Raw genomic sequence first — 18260 nt, forward strand, 5'->3', positions numbered from 1 at the left:
GCTGCGAGATCATGACCTGAGCCGAAGTCCGAGCTTAACCGACTGAGCCACCCAGGCGCCCCTGCAGATACTGGTTTTAGAATGAAGGTGCCTCTCACTATTTCTGAGTTTCAGTGAAGGCAAAGCTCTTACTTCTCCCACCCAGACCCCGCCGGGGACAGAAGATCCAACAGGAGGCAAAAGCACAGGTGTACCATCACTTTGGAGACAGCTGGTCCTCGCTGAGGTCAGTGTCCCAGGAAGGAGTAATTAGGCCACCTTCAGAGGGCGGGCGAACCATTTTACAGGGCCCTGGCTCCCCAAGAGGGTGCATCCGACCTCCATAGCCCAGTCATCCGAGACAAGTGACCCGGCTTGTGCCCAGTGAGATGGAACTGTTCCCCAAGAATTTCTACATCTGCTACAGGCCAGGGAGCCGAAAGTGCTGAGCGGGTGTCAGAATAGCTGGGGACAGAAGCTAAGAGATCTTGTGGCCTGAAAGCTTCGTGGCTACCTGTGTTATGAGGGTAAGTCAATGCTTCGAAACACAAGCCCAAGAATGACAGCGCGTAAGCGCAGTGAAGTTGGTTTCTCATTCACATAAACGGCCCCAGGCGGGCCCAGGTCTGATGGTTGATTGGAGGTGGAGATCTTCAAGTCCCTGGGCTCTGTCACCTTCCACATGGCTTCCAAGATGGCCCTGGTGTTGACAGCCAGTAACGAAAGGGCAAACACAAGTGGGGAAGACTTCTATAGTTATAGCAGGCCTAGAAGAAGAATGGGCATATTTCACGGGCTAGAACTCTGTCGCACGACCACATCTAACTCCAAGGGAGGTGGGGTGCCGTCTGGCTGTGTGCCCAGAACGACGAGGACACCAGTTTGGAGAGCAGCTGGAAAATCTCATCACACCATCCAACCATGGCTGCCATGGATATGAAGTTCACCTGTGTGTGTGGTATCCACGCTCCTGAAGCCCGGAACCACCCTGGTGGCTTCCATGGGAGGAGCTCCTAGGGAGCACCAGACTATAAATTCCGCTAGGTTATACCCCCTAGCCCCACCCTCCAGGGAAGGCTGGCTCCTCCATGCTCACTCATCAGAGGGCAAATTCTGCATGGCCCTCCTGGATGCTGGACGCTCTGCCCATCATGTGGTCTCGGGCTTGGGACCCTTGACCTTGACCCCAAACTGAGAGCCTCTCTAGGGTACCATGGCTGAGGGTTTCTAGATGAGCTTCCCATCCGCACTCCACTGACTCTGTGGCTGCCTCACCACCCTGGGAGCACCGTCCATCCTCCACCTTGACCCCCGCCAACCCCGGCCACTTCCGCTTACCTTGCAGAAGCTCTCTCCCTCCATGAATGACTCAGCTCCCTGAAGTCACAGTTCCCCTCCCAGATTGGACAAACATCGTCTCCCCTCGACTGCCCACCACCCAACAACCAATGACCAAGAGAACTTCTCAACCACATCCTTCAGGAGTTGGGGCAACAGCGGGATGAAGCCAAGGAACTTTCGGTGACAAGGAGTCCTGACTTCAGACGCCCTCTCTGCCACTGGCTAGCTGGGTCTCTCTGCGCGAGTTCCTTACCTCGCCAAACCGCAGCAAAATGGGGGTGACGAAACCTCTGTGCGGGATTCCAAGAGTTGGAGGAGACGGTGCATACAGAGCACGGGGCCCGGTGCACAGTAGTTCATCGGCCGCAGTCGCTCTTGTAACCGGGGGCTCCAGGCCGCTGCCATGCGCTTCGAACTTGGAGGCGACAGTTCACCCAGGCCCCTGCCCAGATGATCCCATGCCTCCGCGGGGTTGATGACCACAGACACTGCCGGTGACTCCCAAGTCATTCCCAGTGCCCAGCAGCTCGCCCACCGCGGCCAGGATGACCTAATTCACAAACTGGATCTGGTCTTCATGCTTCGAACCCATGCGTGTTGTCCCATCGCCTAGAGGATTCGGTCCAGACTCCAGGGTCCAGGACTCCTTGCTGTCTGGTCCCTGCCTGTGACCTCTGCCGCATTGGTGGCCCGGCCCCCCACTTTGGTTCTTCCGGCCTTCTGAGTGATTTGCATCCTTGAAAGGCACCTGGACTCCCTGGGTCTCCCTTCCTTTCACTTCCAGAAGAACCCCACTCACCCCTCAGTGGCCCTCCCAAAGGACAGCTCCCCGCCTCTCCAAGCCTAGCTGGGGCCCCTCCCCCAGGCGTCCGTCCCGGGAGTGTTCCCGACCAGAGCATTTCTCCCTGTTGTCACTTTGCTTTTGTGTCCCCGGTGGCACTGCATCTGCTATGTGACAAGTGCTGAGTATATGGTGCAGAACAAAGGCATAAATTAATGACCAAGCCGAGCCCAACCCTGAGGCGGCCCTGAGGAGACCCAGTGCCTGCGAGAAGCCGGCTTTACACCGCCTTCCTCACCCAGCTCCGCTGCGGCCTCCCCGGGGCTGGGCCAAGGCGGCTGCCCAAGGACTGTTGGTCAGGAAGCGCAGGCTGCAAACCCTACGCATTACCAGCACGTTGTCGCTCATGCAACTGTTCTGGAAGGGGGGTCTGCGGTTGCCCACCTCCCTGCTCTGCCACATCTGCAGTTGCCAGGAGCTCTGCAGGGGGGGGGGGGGGAGGGGATGCCAAAGTCCAGAGGGTGTTCAGGGCCGGGGCTTGTTAGGGAAAGGCAAATTAGTTCGCGGGGTGTACGGGTTAAATTGTGTCCCCCAAAAGATATGTTGGCGTCTTGACTTCCAGTCCTGGGAACGTGACCTCATTTGGAAATAGAGTTGTAACAGGTAAGATGAGGTCATACTGGAGTAGGGTGGGCCCTTCACCCAGTCTGACTGTGTCCCTGTGAGAAAAGGAGAAGAGAGACAGACACACGAAGGGGGACGCCGTGAGAAAACAGGCACAGGTTGGAGTTTTGCTGCCGCGAGCCAAGGAGCACGGGAGTGCGGGCAAGTCCAGAAGCGAGGACGGCAGAAGGCAGGAGGTTCCCCGGCAGGATTCAGAGGGAGCTCGGCCCTGCCGACGCCTTGACCTGAGACTCTGGCTTCCAGAACATGAGACGATACATTTCTATGGTTTAAGCCACCACGTTTGTGGAGCGTTAGGCCAGGAGCCCTGGGAACAAACGGGGCAAAGGGGAGGCCGCAGATTTGGAGGAAATGGCTCTGATCGCCTACAGTGAGTTTTGGAACCTCTGTCGTGTCCATTCCTGTCCCTAGTCATTCTTCTTGTGAGGCCACCAAGAGCAAAGGCCAAGTAATGGAACTGGCAGGCGGAGAGTCTGGGGAGCCCAGGTCCCCAGACCCCTCCTCATTTAGGGCGAGGAGGAAGCTGGTGGAGGGCGGCCAGGGCCAGCGTCGTCTCACACCCGGCACCTGCCTCCCCAGGCCCAGCGCCGGCTCTGTCCCAGCCGCTCACAGCTCACACCGATGCCCTGCTGTCCCCCAAGGCTGCCCCGCTGCATGCACTTCAGATTCAGGCAGGCCAGAGCTCAGCCCTGTCCACCAGCCCCGAGCAAGGCCGTGCCCGTCCCCCAGCCTTGGGTCTCCCTCCTGTGTTTGCTCCAGCACCGGAGGTCCCCCAGAGTCTGTTCCACCTGCCAGGCCCAGACATCTCCTCCTCCCTGCATCTTCCCTGGGCCCCATCCCTTGGTGTCTCCACGGTGCCAATGCCTGGTGACAGCTGAAGAGCCCCACGGTGTCGTGGAAAGAGAAGGAGGAGAATCACACGCACTTGCCTTCGAATCCGGGCGCTGCCATTTCTAGCTGTGTGGCCCTCAGCTAGCTCCACCCCGCATCTCTGTTCTCTCCTTGTAAAGCTGAGATCCCTGCAGGTTAGGGGAGGTAGCTAATCAAGGTTAGCAGAGGTTCTTTTCCCTGGGCTCCTGGGCTGGCCTCCAGAACTCCAAGAAAGCACTGAGGCCGCCGATAAAACGGCATGTGCCTGCCTCGCGCGTTGCTCTGAGGAGAGAGTCTTTAGCCTTTTTCTGGTTCTCAGAGGGGTCCACGACCCCAGCAGTCGAGACCCCTGCGTCAATCCCTGCGTCCAAGGCCCCCAGCACGCTGCCCACTTGGTGCTGAGTGCCTTTCCTGGGCTCCCCCCACCCGCCGACCCCGCATCTTGCTGTGAGTTGCACTTAGCATGTGCCATTGTGGGGCTGTGTCTCCCACATCCTTTGAGGAAAGGGACTCACGCGGGGACATCCTGTTCGCTATGCCTGACCCAGGACTCATTTGCCAACTAGAGTCTTTTTTTTTTTTTTTTTAATGTTTATTTATTTTTCAGAGAGAGAGACAGCACAAGGTGGGGAAGGACAGAGAGGGAGACACAGAGTCTGAAGCAGGCTCCAGTCTCTTGAGCTGTCCGCACAGAGCTCGACACGGGGCTTGAACCCGTGACCCGCGAGATCGTGACCTGAGCAGAAGTCAGATGCTTAAAGCACTGAGCCACCCAGGCGCCCCACAAAATAGAGTTTTAACAGGGTTCCTTCCGGGCACCCCCCGCCCCCAGCGCCCTCAGTCTCCTCGTGCCTACTTCTCAGCCTACCTTGTGGCCACCTCCCTTTGCCCAGCCTCAGGGCACTGATGTTCCCAGGGTCCTGCCTGGTTGCCTTCTCCCCCACCCCTCTCTCCAGACCGAGCGAGCCTCACAGCTTCCAGAGTTTTCCCTGGATTCCAGTGGGGGTGATATCAGCCGCTCTGACACAGAAACCCAAGGGTTCACAAGGGAGACGCCTTTTTTCCTCCGCAGAATCCAACTGGCACTGTGTCCCACAAAGTCATCAAGGGAACAGCCCCCGCCATCTTTAGCACATGGTTTCCAAGTGGCCTCGGGCATGTGTGTCCGGCAGCCTGGAGAGCACGCGGAAAACAACGTGGAAGGTTTTGTGGGCTTTTATGATCGGCACAAATGTCACTTCCACTGGCCAGAACTCCGCCTGTCTTGGTCCCTTCAGGCTGCCCCGACAAAATACCACAGGCCGGGCGGCCTACAAACAACAAATATTTCCTCTCACAGTTCTGGAAACTGGCAGGTCTAAGATCAAGATTCGGTGTCCGGTGAGACCTGCTTCCTGCTTCACGGACGGCTCCTCGCGCGGCAAGAGGGGCAGGGAGCCCTCTGGGGTCCCTCTCTCAGGGCGTTAATCCCATTCACGAGGGCTCCCCCCTCATGACCTCATCACCTCCCAGAGCCCCTACCTCCTGATAGCATCACAATTGGGGCTAAGATCTCAACATATGAACTTGGGGGGTGGGACACAAACATTCAGCCCACGGCCAATGGCCACATCTAACGACAAGGAAAGTAGGAGACGTGGTCCTGACGCGCAACAGGCAGCAGACGGGTTACGGTGGGAGGGCAGCCAGCTAGTCCCCGTCACGAGCTGCCCGTCTGGTCCTGGAAGAACCAGCCCCTGCTTCCTGTCCGACGGGGAGCACACGCATCACTCCCCAAAGGGACAGCCGAGTCCCGTGGCCTCGCCATCTTCTGGGACCTCCACGAGAGGCACGGTTCTTTCTCCCTCTGGGTCCTCTGCAGTTCCTGGCCATCTGGCATCCGGAAACCGACGAACTGAAAGAACAAGTTATCTGTGCCCTTCCCTCCCCCCACAGCCCAAACACACACAGTGTTGGACAGTAGGGCTCGGACAGAGTTAACCACAATACAGTATCCCAATGGGAAGGGGAAGGACGGAGGACATACGCAGGCTCTGAACGCGGGAACACTCCTGCCCCAGGAGGTTCTGGGGGAGCCCTGTTCTCTCTGACTCCTGGCTCCACCCTCCAGAGCTTCTGCCATTTTGCTCTGAGGTCACGTTGGAAGTGACCTTTCTTGCCTTTTTTTTTTTTTTTTTAAATGTTTATTTATTTTTGAGACAGAGAGAGACAGAGCGTGAGCAGGGGAGGGGCAGAGAGAGAGGGAAACACAGCATCCGAAGCGGGCTCCAGGCTCCGAGCCATCAGCACAGAGCCCTACGCAGGGCTCAAGCTCACAAGCTGCGAAGTCACGACCTGAGCGGAAGCCGGACGCTTAACCCCCTGAGCCACCCAGGCGCCCCTCCCCCTTTTATTTCTAACACTGTTCTTTAATTTTTAGCCCAGGAATTCTCATATAGGAAGAGGTGGTGGTGGGAGATGGAATGCAATAAAACACTCTTTTCTAAGAGACACAAGAGACTTAGAGATGGTCCATGCTAATGGCTGAGAACACTCAATGTTCTCAAATGTGAACATGAGAGGCGGGTGTGGGGGATGGGCCCTCCTCCGGTAGGTGCTCGTCTTTTGCAGCTCCCCGTGGTAAACGTTGTGAGGCCCGAAGGTAGTCTGAAGGCCCAAAGGGTTAAAGACTTGTTTTAAGTTCAGGTTTCTGGCTCACTGGACAATGCCACTCCCTCAGAACCTGCAAAGGCTTCTCATCTCTTTGCTTCCTGTCGGCGTCAGGTGCCAGGGACCACATTTAAGATTCATTTTGAGACTCAGTTCTCCTGACTGACTTTTTTTTCTGCTCCCTGGCCTTGGGCTATTCTCTGTTAATGTACTAATGGCAATCCCGAGACTCTCAGGTCCCTGGATGGGACGGAGGACGCTCCCTTACCCTGACCCTTGCACAAGGCCAAGGCTTGCCGGGCTTTTGCGCACAAAGCTTTGTTCAATATGATTTCCTTCGGCTTGGCATCTAGAAGCGGTCAGCTTTCCCAACCACGGCCCCAAACTTCTGGAATCTTTCTACTTCGTTTTAGTTTTGCTTTGCAGATCAGCCGATTCTGGCCTGGGCTCATCTTTTCTCTTCTAATAGCTTGCTAAGCGCTGCCTGTGACATCCAAGGCTCACTATGACAATCTGGTTTACAACCTCTTCCCTGAGAATGACAGGCTCAGAGGACAGCGGTCCTGATTACCTTGGGCCACTGCACAGGACAGGCCTCCACCCTTCCAGACCCCAACTCCAAACCAATGCCACACGTTTTAGATTTTCATTATGGTAGCACCTGACTCCTGGTACCAATTTCTGTCTTAAAGTAACACTAACTTATATAAGAGATACACCCCCAAATTTCATTTGCTAAACACACTGTATTTTTTTTTACTGGTATAAAAGGCAGTGGGGCACTATCAACAATAGCCAAAGTATGGAAAGAGCCCAAATGTCCATCGATGGATGCATGGATAAAGAAGATGTGGTATATTTATATACAATTACTCGGCAATCAAACAGCATGAAATCTTGCCATTTGCAACTACGTGGATGGAACTGGAGGGTATTATGCTAAGCGAAATTAGTCAATCAGAGAAAGACAAATATCATATGACTTCACTCATATGAGGACTTTTAAGACACAGAACAGATGAACACAAGGGAAGGGAAGCAAAAATAATATAAAAACAAGGAGGGGGACAACACGTAAGACTCTTAAATATGGAGAACAAACAGAGGGTTGCTGGAGGGGTTGTGGGAAGAGGGATGGGCTAAATGGGTAAATCGTTGTTGCACTATATGCTAACTAACTTGGATGTAAATTTAAATAAATAAATAAATAAATAAATAAATAATAAAAGGCAGTGGGTAGGGGATGTGCCTGGGTGGCTCGGTCGGTTGAGCGTCCGACTTCAGTTCAGGTCATGATCTCACGGCTCGTGAGTTCGAACCCCGGGCTGGGCTCTGTGCTGACAGCTCAGATTCTGGAACCTGCTTCCGATTCTGTGTCTCCCTCTCTCTCTCTGCCCTTCCCCTGCTCACACTCAGTCTCTGTCTCTCTTTCAAAAATGAACAAATGTTAAAACAAATTTTTTTAAGGCAGGGGGCACCTGGGTGGCTCTGTCGATTAAGCATCCGACTCTTGGTCTCAGCTCAGGTCTTGACCTCAGGGTTGTGAATTCAAGCCCCGCACTGGGCTCCCTGCTGGGCGTGGAGCCTACTTCAAAAAAAAAAAAAAAAAAAAAAAAAAAGCAGAAAAGAGGAGGGCGAGGGATTAGGGACCTCTGTTGCTTACAGCCCTTCAGTGACTCAGGCAGATTGAACCCGTACCCTTTTCAGTACACAGCTTCTAAGGGAGACCTGGACATCAGAATCCAGGCACGAAGAGACAAGAGCAGAGCAGGGGTTAGCCAGATTCTGGAACACAGCGAGACCCATTCATTTACATATGGCTCATGGCTGCTGTCGTGCTGCAGGGACAGAGTCGATTCAGCCCAGCTGAGATTGTATGGCTCACAAAGCCTAAAGTAGTTACTTACCCAGCCCTCTGCAGAAATGTCAGCCAATCCCTGCAGGAGGGGACCTGAGGGTACGCGGGCCAGGCCTGGAAGCGCCATCAAGGTTTCACTCTGGTTCCATTGGCCAGAACTCTGCCACGTGGCCCCTCAACTGTAAGGGAGGCTGGTAAGCGTGTTCTCAGGGGGCCCCTGGAAGGCAGGGGAAAGAGAGAGTCAGCATCCGGCCAGTCCCCGCCAGAAACACCCTCCACGTCCCGGGGCTTCTGACTCAGCACGCTTTCTACACTCCAGATCCATATTTCTAGCCACGTGCCCGACTCCTCACACTTTACCATCCTCCAACAGACTCTGACCCTTTCCCCTCCAAATCTGTTTCTCCTTCTGTGGTTTGTAATTCGGTTAACAGTTCATCATTCCCCGAAGGCCCCAAACCGGAAAGCCCGGGATTGCCCATGACCTTCCCATTCCCTCAGCCCCAGATACACACTCTTCCCGTACCTTGGAGCTTGCACCTCCCAAATTTGCCCCCCTCTTCTCTGTACCCTGCTGTGGCATTGGTATTAACCTCCCAACTTGCAGCCAGGACCTCAACTACCCCTGATGTGTGCACACGATGGTCTGGGCCGGCTGCTTCAACACTTGGTCTGCCCAAACCGCTCCCTTTTTTGAACTTTGTGCCGACCCCAAAGGAGAGAGACTAGTCACCTGGGATCACCCATGTGTGCAATGGCAGAACTGAGGCGGGAACTTTGGTTTATGGGCCTTCAAAGACCCGTTGCTCCGCTCCCCCATTCTTGGCAGGATAAACCTCCAGGAAGCACAAAGAAAATTCTTTGCATAGCAGAAACTCTCAAACCAGTGCAAGGGGAGCGGCCCCCGTTGCACGCTCAGAGAAGAATTTTGCCGTGGTCTGAGCTGGTTTGCTCTGCGGGGATGCGGTCATGTACCTTTCATGGGTTCTGTCCCCTTGCCTCTCGTTTCCACCTGTTCTATCAGAGAGTCCTAGTTCCCACAGCCTGATGCCCAGGATGTGTTCACAGAGGGAGTCTTCCCCAAGAGAGTCTTCCTCTAGGACCAAGTCCTTCCCAAAGACCCTCGAGGGTCACTGTGGGTCCACTCCTCCCCCGGGCCCTCCTCATGACACTTTGGGGGGCAAAAGGAAGCCGAACCGGGCCAGAGTCCTCCTGGAGAATCTGGCGTTGGTCCTCAGGGCTGCCTGGATGATCATCTGATCTAATTGTGACTTCCCTGGTCGCTCGCTGCCACTCTCCAGGGTTTCCTTGAGACACCCATCCTTCTCTGAAATCATCTTGCCTCGCGCATGTGTGTGCTTATTCCTCACCTGGCTCCCCACTAGAAAGTAAGGTACCGAACCAGAGTGATGCTGTTGTCTCTCTGTCCTGCTGCTTCCCCAGCATCCAAGAACGTGTCTGGTTTATCCTTGGTGCTCAACAAAGCTTTGCTAATGAGGGAGTGGATGGATGGATGGGTGGATGGATGGATGGAGTGACACTCTGATGGCCTCTTGCTTCCCCCATGGAACGTGGGGTTCCACAAGCCTCCACACCTGATTCTGTCACTGCATTTCCAATGACTCTCTGCTCCCAGGGAATTTTCATTTCCCAAATGGAGCCCCTTCCTGGCTCCCATCCAAGCAATAGCAACCCCATTTACCCATCTGTTCAGACCAAATGTCCACCATTCTTGACTCTTGCTTCCCTTTCCTCCAATGTGACCCATGTATATTTTGACTCTGTATATTCTGACTCTGTCTTCCATGTATATTCTGACTCTGACCACCTGACATGGCACCCATCACCGCCACCACCCCCATGACGACTGCAACAATCCCCGAACAGGGCTCCCCACCTCCCTGATGGGGTGGCCTTCTGGAGGTGGAATTGAGATGGCCTCACCCCCCTACTGGCCACCCCCTAACAGCTCCCTTCACACCTGGAGTGGAATCCAAAGTGCTCGCCAGACCCACAAAGCCTTGCATGGCCCGCCCCAGCTATCTCCATACTCCTCCTTCCTTCCTCTCTCTGCTTCATGCTGTTCCAGCTGCCCGGGCTTCCCGCTGTTCGACAAGCACACCAAGTGCATCAAGCACCTGCTGCCCCAGTGCCTTTGCACCTGCTGTTGCCCCGGCTTGGAACCTTCTACCCCACATATCCATGCAGCTCGCCCTCTCACTTCAGTAAAGTGTCGGCCCAAACATCTCATCAGCAAGGGCTTCTCTGGCTGCTCCGCCTACAGTAGAGCCCATCCCTGCTTCCCGTTTCTTCATAGCATGTCCCAGACTTCACAGTGCACTTCCCGGACTTTGTTTCTCCATTTGTTTTGTGTCATGAACCTCTAAAGTAGAAGCTGCCAAAAGGCAGGGACTTTGTGTGCTGCTGTGTCCCCAGTTGCAAATGCTCAACAGACATCTGTTAGTTAAGAACAGAACAGTGACTGAAGGAGAGAGATCCTGGAAGTCCCTGTGCACCGGAGGGAGGGGCGGGATTGGGAGCTCAGGTCAAGTGTGCAAGAGTCCCCACCCCTAACTGCCGTCCCTCGCTGCCTCCTCACGACGTGCCATCTGTGCTCCTAGTGCCCACTCCCTTGGCCTCGGGCTCCGCTGTGTGGCACTCCGGCCAGTAGGATGTTAGCGGACAAGACACAGCAGAGGGCTGGGCACTGCCTTCTGCTCACGCCCTCTGCTTCGCTAGGACACACCCGGCCAAGCCTGCGGGATGACGAGAGACCTGGGGATGTGTGAGGTAGGACATCTGGGCTGAGGGAGCAGCCAGGGCAAAGGGCCCAACGCAGGGGCTCTCCTGGTGTGTTTGAGAGAGCAGAGGGCCAGCGGGGCTACGGCCCAGTGAGGAAGGGGACAGGACAGATGCGGGGAGGTCACAGGGGCCAGACCACGGGGGGTCTTTGCAGACTCTCGGAAGACTCGGACTATTCCTCAGAGTGAAATGAGAAGCTGAAGTTGTGTGGTCTGACTTACGCGTCACAGGATTGCTGTGGTGCTGCCGGAAGGCGGACACAAGGTGACACAGAGCAGGGAAACCAGGGGGCCGGGGATGTTGCACTAAGGAGACCAGGGTGGCCACCGTGCAGGCGGGGAGAAGAGGTCAGATTCCAACTGTGCTGGCAGCTTTGAACTTAGAGGATTTGCAGAGGGGCCGAAGGTGGGGTGAGACTGTGGGATGAGGCAGGCGTTCTGAGCTGAGGACAGCCCAGAGACCCTGCCGGAACAGGCCTGAGGTCCCGCCTAGAGGTTCTCAGCTCTCTCCCTTCCAGCTGCACTGGCCCTCTTGTCATTCTGCAAACACATTCAATTCTTTCCTGCCTCAGGACCTTGGCACTTGCTGTGGCATCTGTCCCCTTGCTCTTTGCCTGGCCAAATCTTGTCACGGGGTCACAGCTTGAAAGCACTTCATGAAGACCTTCCTGGGACCCACAGTGCTATTCTAGTATACTCCCTCCGTTCACCCTGCTCTGTCCTTTTCCAGTGCTCGTTGTAATGACGTACATAACCCTATGCTTCCTGGTTTGATGTCTGTCTGTCTCCACTGGATTACAGAGTGGAAGCCTCCTCCTAGCCAAGCTCCAGAGTAGAGGCTGCCTGGATTCAAGTCTCTCTTCTTTGCATTGAAACCTGTGTGAATTTGGAAAAGCAACTAAACCATCCGGCCTCAGTTTCCTCCTTGGAAACACGGCAGCAACTTTAAGGGCGAGACCCAGCGAGATCATTGACATAAAGCACTCAGCTCAGTGCTCGGGACTTTGCTCAATGAACGCTAGCTATTGGGCTAGCCATGGAAAGAAGGCCAGTGTGAGAATTATCTAGAAGCACGCAGTCTGTTTACATGATTTAACCATATTTGGCAAGCATTCCGAGTGGCATAAACAAAACAGTGCTCCAGGTACCAGACTGCCTAGATGAGGCAGGTTTGAAACTGCCTGTTGGCAAATGCACATTTGGGGATATAAGAGAGGTGTATGGCATTTGTTGTTTCTGGTTGCTTAGCATCGAAATATCCATGGTGGGGGGCGGGGCATGGATCCCCGGAGGGGCGGGAGTCAGGGTTCCCCTACGGAAGCCCAGCGGGGCCAGACTCCCTCTCCCAGATCACACAGCAGAGGGAACTTGGGCACTCAACCTGGACTCGTCCCGCTTTGGACTTTGGCACTGATTGAGGGTCATGGGGAAGCTGGGACCACTGAGATGTCACTCCTCTGGCATCAGGACGGGGGTGGCGGTCATTCTCACTCGTCCTTCTGTGTCCCAGCCTTCTGGGTTCCTGCCCAAATGATGACCCTGATTCTCCAGCCTATGCTGTGATTCTATGGGCCACCCATCATCCTTCCAGAAAATTCCTTTCGGGCTATCATTAACTAGAGTTGTTTTCTGTTGTGGCAAGCAGGAACTCTGACTCTTCTACCCTCCCAAAAGGGGCTGAGCGCCAACCCTCAGAAAACCTCCGCCGTCACCCTTGACTCCACCCGACCCATTACCAGGAGCACAAAACTCCCCTGGAGTGCTCTGGGCCGTGAGTCAGTCCTGTACAGTACCCAGAAAACAGGGTAAAAGGTGTGGCAGGCTGATATTTGGAAATATCGAGAACATCATCCCACCCTGCCCCGGACGCAGATGGCAGCAAGGAGGTTTCCAGGGCAGGGGCTGTTCCGGAAGAAATGAGAGAGGCAAAAGGAGCTAGGTCTTGAACCTGGAGCTTCAAAGCTGAGGTCCTTGCCTCGGGAACCACAGTAAGCTTGCAAGAGCGTTTTCCTCACAGCTACTCCATCCCACTCTCCTGGCCGGACCGGAGGGCACCACAGAGCTCAGGGAAGAGACAGGCCTGCTGCCTGGGTGAGGGGGTGCGGGTGCCACCCTCTCGGAACACCCTGCATGTATTTACATGTAACGCAGATGTGGTCACGCAGACAAGCACATGTCTCTTGCCTGCGCAGAGAAGGCCTGAGGCAGCCCCCTCCCCCAAGTTTCCCACAGAAGTGGCTGCGAGAGGGTTCTGGGGCCAGAAGATGCTGGGAGTCTGAATGATACAAGGACAAAGGAGGCGGGATGGACCGCGGGCCTTCTTGGTGAATGCTGGCAGCTGTGGCCACCAAGCGGGGTGGACAGCAAGCAGCATGGACAGACACCTGCGACTAATGGCCAATGGGGACAAAGACCATTGTTCTAGAGGCCAGCGGAGCAAATGAGTGACCAAGGTCAGAAGCCCTCTCCTACTGATGGCACTACTTGGAACCCTGGGGAGAAAGGGAAACTGAGGTAATCCTGAATCCTTTAAGCACATGTTTCCATGGCATGCAGCATGAAAAACTGAGATGGGAATTAATGTTAGTTATGGAAAACAAAAACGCCCACACATCTGACTGCAAGGTTTCTATCTGTTACAAAAGTATCCCACCCCAGGAACCCCACCACGCCATTGCCCGAGGGAACAAAGGGTGGACAGGTCTTCCTATGGCCTTTAAGGGGACCCATGGAGACGTTCGTAGAATTTTGAAACCTTTCTATCAAACCTTGCTTTTTTTTTTTTTTAAGAATTCTTTTTTTTTTTTTTTAACGTTTATTTTTGAGAGACAGAGCATGAGCAGAGGAGGGGGAGAGAGAGAGAGCCGGGGAGACCCAGCATCCAAAGCAGGCTCCAGGCTGTCAGCACAGAGCCCAATGCGGGGCTCGAACTCACGAACCATGAGATCCTGACCTGAGCCGAAGCCGGATGCTTAACCGACTGAGCCACCCAGGCGCCCCAAGCCTTGCTTTCATGAAGCCCTTCCTGGGTGCCAGCCACCCTGCTACACGCCGTACGTGTTATTTTTGAGCAAGGTGGGAAATCGTTCCCATTCTGCAGGTGAGATAACTGTGGCACAGAGGCATGGAATGAAAGAGCCAGGCTGCACTGGGCTGATTTCCCACAGGACGCTTTAAGTCGTGGCAGCTGCAGCAGTGGGCTCCTCCCCTAACCTGGAAAACGGCTCTGGGGCTTTAAGCCCGAAGGTGTCGCTGGGAGATGGGAGGACTGGGAGGGACGAGGTAAATTAAAGCGCAGGTCCCGGCAGGGAACTCAGGCGGGAGCGGGGCGGCCCCTGGTGGACGTGACGAGGATGGCAGCTGGGTGGCGGAGACCGCGCCCAGGGCCCTGAATGGGAGTGGGGGTAGGGAGAGGCGCTGACACAGGCCACGCGCTGGTCGCTGTGTGGGGTCTGGACATCAGTGGCTCTAGGGAGGGGCATTCTGTGCGGACAGAGAGGAGGGAGGAAACCCACCTTCACTGAGGGCTGACCACATGCTCAGAGACACGGGGCGCACGCAGACCAAAAAAAACCCAAGGTTATGACCTGAAGAGCAAAGGTGAATTCAACTCAGAGAATTACATGGGACGAAACAGATCTCTTTCGAATGCTGAGGGGAGCAAAGGCAACATACCAGAAAAACGTGTCCGTCAACAAGTGAACGCCACCCCACGGGACGGGAGAAAATATTTGCAAATCACGTGTCGGGTACGCGACTTGGATTCATCATACACGCAAAAATCTCTTAGGACGCCAACACTGAAAAGCCAACCCGATTTACAAATGGGCAAAGGATTTGAGTAGACAGGTCTCCAAAAAAAAGGCATACAACGGCCAAGAACAAGAAACAATGCGCAGGGTCATCAGTCATTAGGGAAATGGCAAAACCACGAAGAGATACAGCATTTCACAGCCATTAGGATGACCAAAATGAAAAAAAGACGGGTATTACCAGGTACGAGCGAGGATGTGGGTAAATCGGGACCCTTTTGCGTCGTTAAGGGCCACGTGGCAGGACTCCATGTAAAAGAAATGTCCGGCACAGGCACATCCGTGGAGACAGAACGTAGGTTCGTGGTTGCCAGGGGCTGGGGGGAGGGGTGATGAGGGGTGACTGTTGCCGGATTTCTTTTCGTGGCGAGGAAAATGTTCGGAAGTAAGATAGCGGCGATGGTTGCACAAGCTTGGGAATGGACTAAAAACCCCTGAATGGTACGCTGTGAAGTGGGCCAGTTTTACAGTGTGTGTTATATTTTAAGATGTTTAAAAAACATATACAAAGCAGAAACTGTAGAAAAAGCAGGGAAAAGGAGACATACGGAAGCGTCTCTCAGTCCTGAACAGATCCAATATTTGAAAGAGGAAGAAAATAATCATCCTTCTTGGAAGTTGTATGTTGCAAACAATGAATACATCTTTACACGGCCACCCACCCACTCCTTTTTTTTTTTTATAAGCTTATTTATTTATGGTTTAGTAATCTCTACACCCAATGTGGGGCTTGAACTCACGACCCTGAGATCAAGAGTTGCCCTCTTTTCTGACTGAGCCAGCCAGTGCCCTTCATCCACTCTTTATTCAACAGATTGATATTGAGCACCAACTGTGTGTGATATCATTCAAAGCCCTGGGGACACAGTTGTGGGGGGGCTTGGGGGGGGGGTGTCTCCGCCCTGGTGTCACTTACATTCTAGAGGTAACGTAATATTTATGAACATTTATGAAAATTGACTTAGGCTGCAAAGAAAATCTCAATAAATTCCCAAAGAAACAGTACAGACCAGCCCTATATTTCATCACCACAATTGAACACATTAGGAATAAATAATCAAAGTAGAAATAAAATCGTCCGACTGCTTAGAAACTTTAATGCTCTCTCATCAACAACCTTCTGTTCAGAGAGGATGTTAAGACCCCATTGCAGAGCGCTTGAAAAGCAAGTTAATATCGAAAACGCACACGTACCTATCTCTGGGAGGAGCGTTTCTCCAAGTACACCACTCAAGTCGGAGCCCAAAGGGGGGGCTCCTTGTGATCACTGCTCTTACTTCACATTTTCTTGGAAGGAACGATCAATACAGTTCTACAAGAGAACAAAATAAGAAATGCCACTGCCCATAAACCGCATCGAATTGGCAACGACTGGAGAGGTGAATTCCCATCGCCACGGAGCCCGCAGTGAGGCGGGCCCTGTCATGCCTCTTCGCTGGGGACACAGATGCATGCGAGGGCGCCCCGGCTTCAGCTCAGCGGTGTCCCACTTCTGGAAAGTGTCCTGTGGAAACACACAAGTGCTCCGGTGGGCCCCTTGCAAGGGACCGGAAACAACTCAGCATCGTTGACAAATGAGCTTAAAGATCCCACAGCCACACTCTTGGAATACTCTGAGAGCCAAGAAGAGAAGCAGGTCTGTAAATCTATGGTTTCTCCAGTGGGGGGCGATCTTGCCCCCCAGGGGGCGTTCGATAACACCTAGAAACCTGTATTATTATTGTTCAGTGGAGAGTGTGGTACTGGCATCTTGGTGGGCGAGGCCAGGGATGCTGTCCATCCTGTGGTACACAGGACTGCCCCCAACGAGTCCTGACCCAACCCTGAACACCAATAGTGCCACACTTGAGAAACCCTGGTATAAAGTAACAGGGACAAGTCCCCGCAAGGAATTGTTCAATTTTTTTCAAGCATTCAGAACCGCATTTATACCATGACCCCATATTTTTTCTATGTTTACGCTGGTAGGCACAGAGAGAAAATACTGGAAAATGCTTCCCAAACTGCTCATTCGTTCATAATTCCTTTGTTTATTCAATAAACATTGGGCACCCCAGGGTCCCAGACACCGGTCCGTCCCACGGGCTGGGCACACCTCAGGGCCCCTGCCTTCGTGGGAACCCTGGAGATTCTTGGGAGGTGCCCTGGAGAACTGAATTTTCTACTTTCCAAGCCTTTGAGGTTTTGACTTTTCTCTTTTTTAACCAGGAACTTTATGGTACTTTGTAGATAAAAAACAACAAATACCGTAGCAGCCAACAAGCACACAGATGCAGAGGAAAGTCAGGCAGGGGGAGTCCCAGGGTTCAAAGCAGCAGGTGGGCTGGACAGGTGCCAGGACCCTCCCCACCCCCAGCTCTTCCGGCTGCCTGCCTGAACCTCCTGGGGTGAGGGAGACACCCACGGTCCAGGAGAAATGAAGCCGTGACAAGGCCACGGGGAGAAGCCCGCAGATGGCCTCACACGCTCTCACCCGCTTCAACATTGTCCTGTGGCGACACCATGATAGGCAATCCCGCCGCCCCAATGAGTAAGGCTCTCAGACTGGCCCTTGTTCCCTTCATCCTAAATTCAAGTCCTCTTGTCCTGCAACAGCCCCGGGACTCTTCTACCCACCCTCGTGGTTGGGAGCGCTATACAAAGTGGTTAGCAGCCCCGCATGTATGTCTGCTACAAAGTCAGCACCTTTCTCTAGGGAGCCCTTCTCGCAGCTTCTAAGACCAAAGAAAACATGTATGGCCACAGTAATGTCCCTTCTCCCCAAGGAGACAAAACTAAACAGCTGAGGGAAGGTGCGGCCTGGGGGTGCAGGGTCTTTGGTATCTCAATACCTTCCTCAAAGCCATTAAAATCTTTTTTCTTTTTTTTTCAAAGTAAGATACACAAATAATTTTAAAAAATCATCATAATAAAACAGCTTGTGGGGCGCCTAGGTGGTTCAGTCGGTTAAGCATCCGACTCCGGCTCAGGTCGTGATCTGGCAGTTCGTGGGTTCGAGACCCACGTCAGGCTCTGGGCTGACAGCTCAGAGCTTGGAGCCGGCTTCAGATTCTGCGTCTCCCTGTCTCTCTGCCCCTTCACCACTCATGCTCTGTCTCTCTCTCAAAAATAAACATTAAAAAAATTTTTTAATTAAAAAAAAAAAAAAAAAACAGCTTGCAAAGGAGGACCCTGACCTCAGGGAACCAGAATCTTTTACAATGGTCAGTAGGCTTGCCTGACCCAGAAGGAGTCATTATCTTTGTTACACTGACAGTAAAGAAACCTGCCCTTGGCTCTGGAGAGAGACACTATCTCTAACTTCCGAGATTGTTCACTCCAGAAATGTCCTTGAAAAAGTCCAGACAAAGACAGCCAATGCCTACGCTGTGCTAACTTCAGGCCAGAGGCGCGTGAAGAATTCTCTCTCAACAATGAAAAAGGCCATTTGGCTAAATGATAAAGCCAAAACAACAGAAGAATGCAAATGTGGCAGGGTATAAAGC

At 53.6% G+C, this 18260-nt stretch overlaps 1 long non-coding RNA gene across 1 annotated transcript; it reads right to left on the bottom strand.

Annotated features, from left to right (window-relative positions):
* Nucleotides 1-4267: 4267 nt before the first annotated feature.
* Nucleotides 4268-17330, bottom strand: LOC128313465 (uncharacterized). Its single transcript, XR_008294220.1, has 3 exons — nt 15970-17330; nt 8212-8379; nt 4268-5549 (listed from the first exon to the last, which is right to left on the bottom strand). It is a non-coding gene; the product is annotated as an uncharacterized LOC128313465 (long non-coding RNA).
* Nucleotides 17331-18260: the final 930 nt, after the last annotated feature.

Source organism: Acinonyx jubatus, chromosome E1 (genome assembly GCF_027475565.1).
Source record: "Acinonyx jubatus isolate Ajub_Pintada_27869175 chromosome E1, VMU_Ajub_asm_v1.0, whole genome shotgun sequence".
In the NCBI taxonomy this organism is placed as follows: domain Eukaryota; kingdom Metazoa; phylum Chordata; class Mammalia; order Carnivora; family Felidae; genus Acinonyx; species Acinonyx jubatus.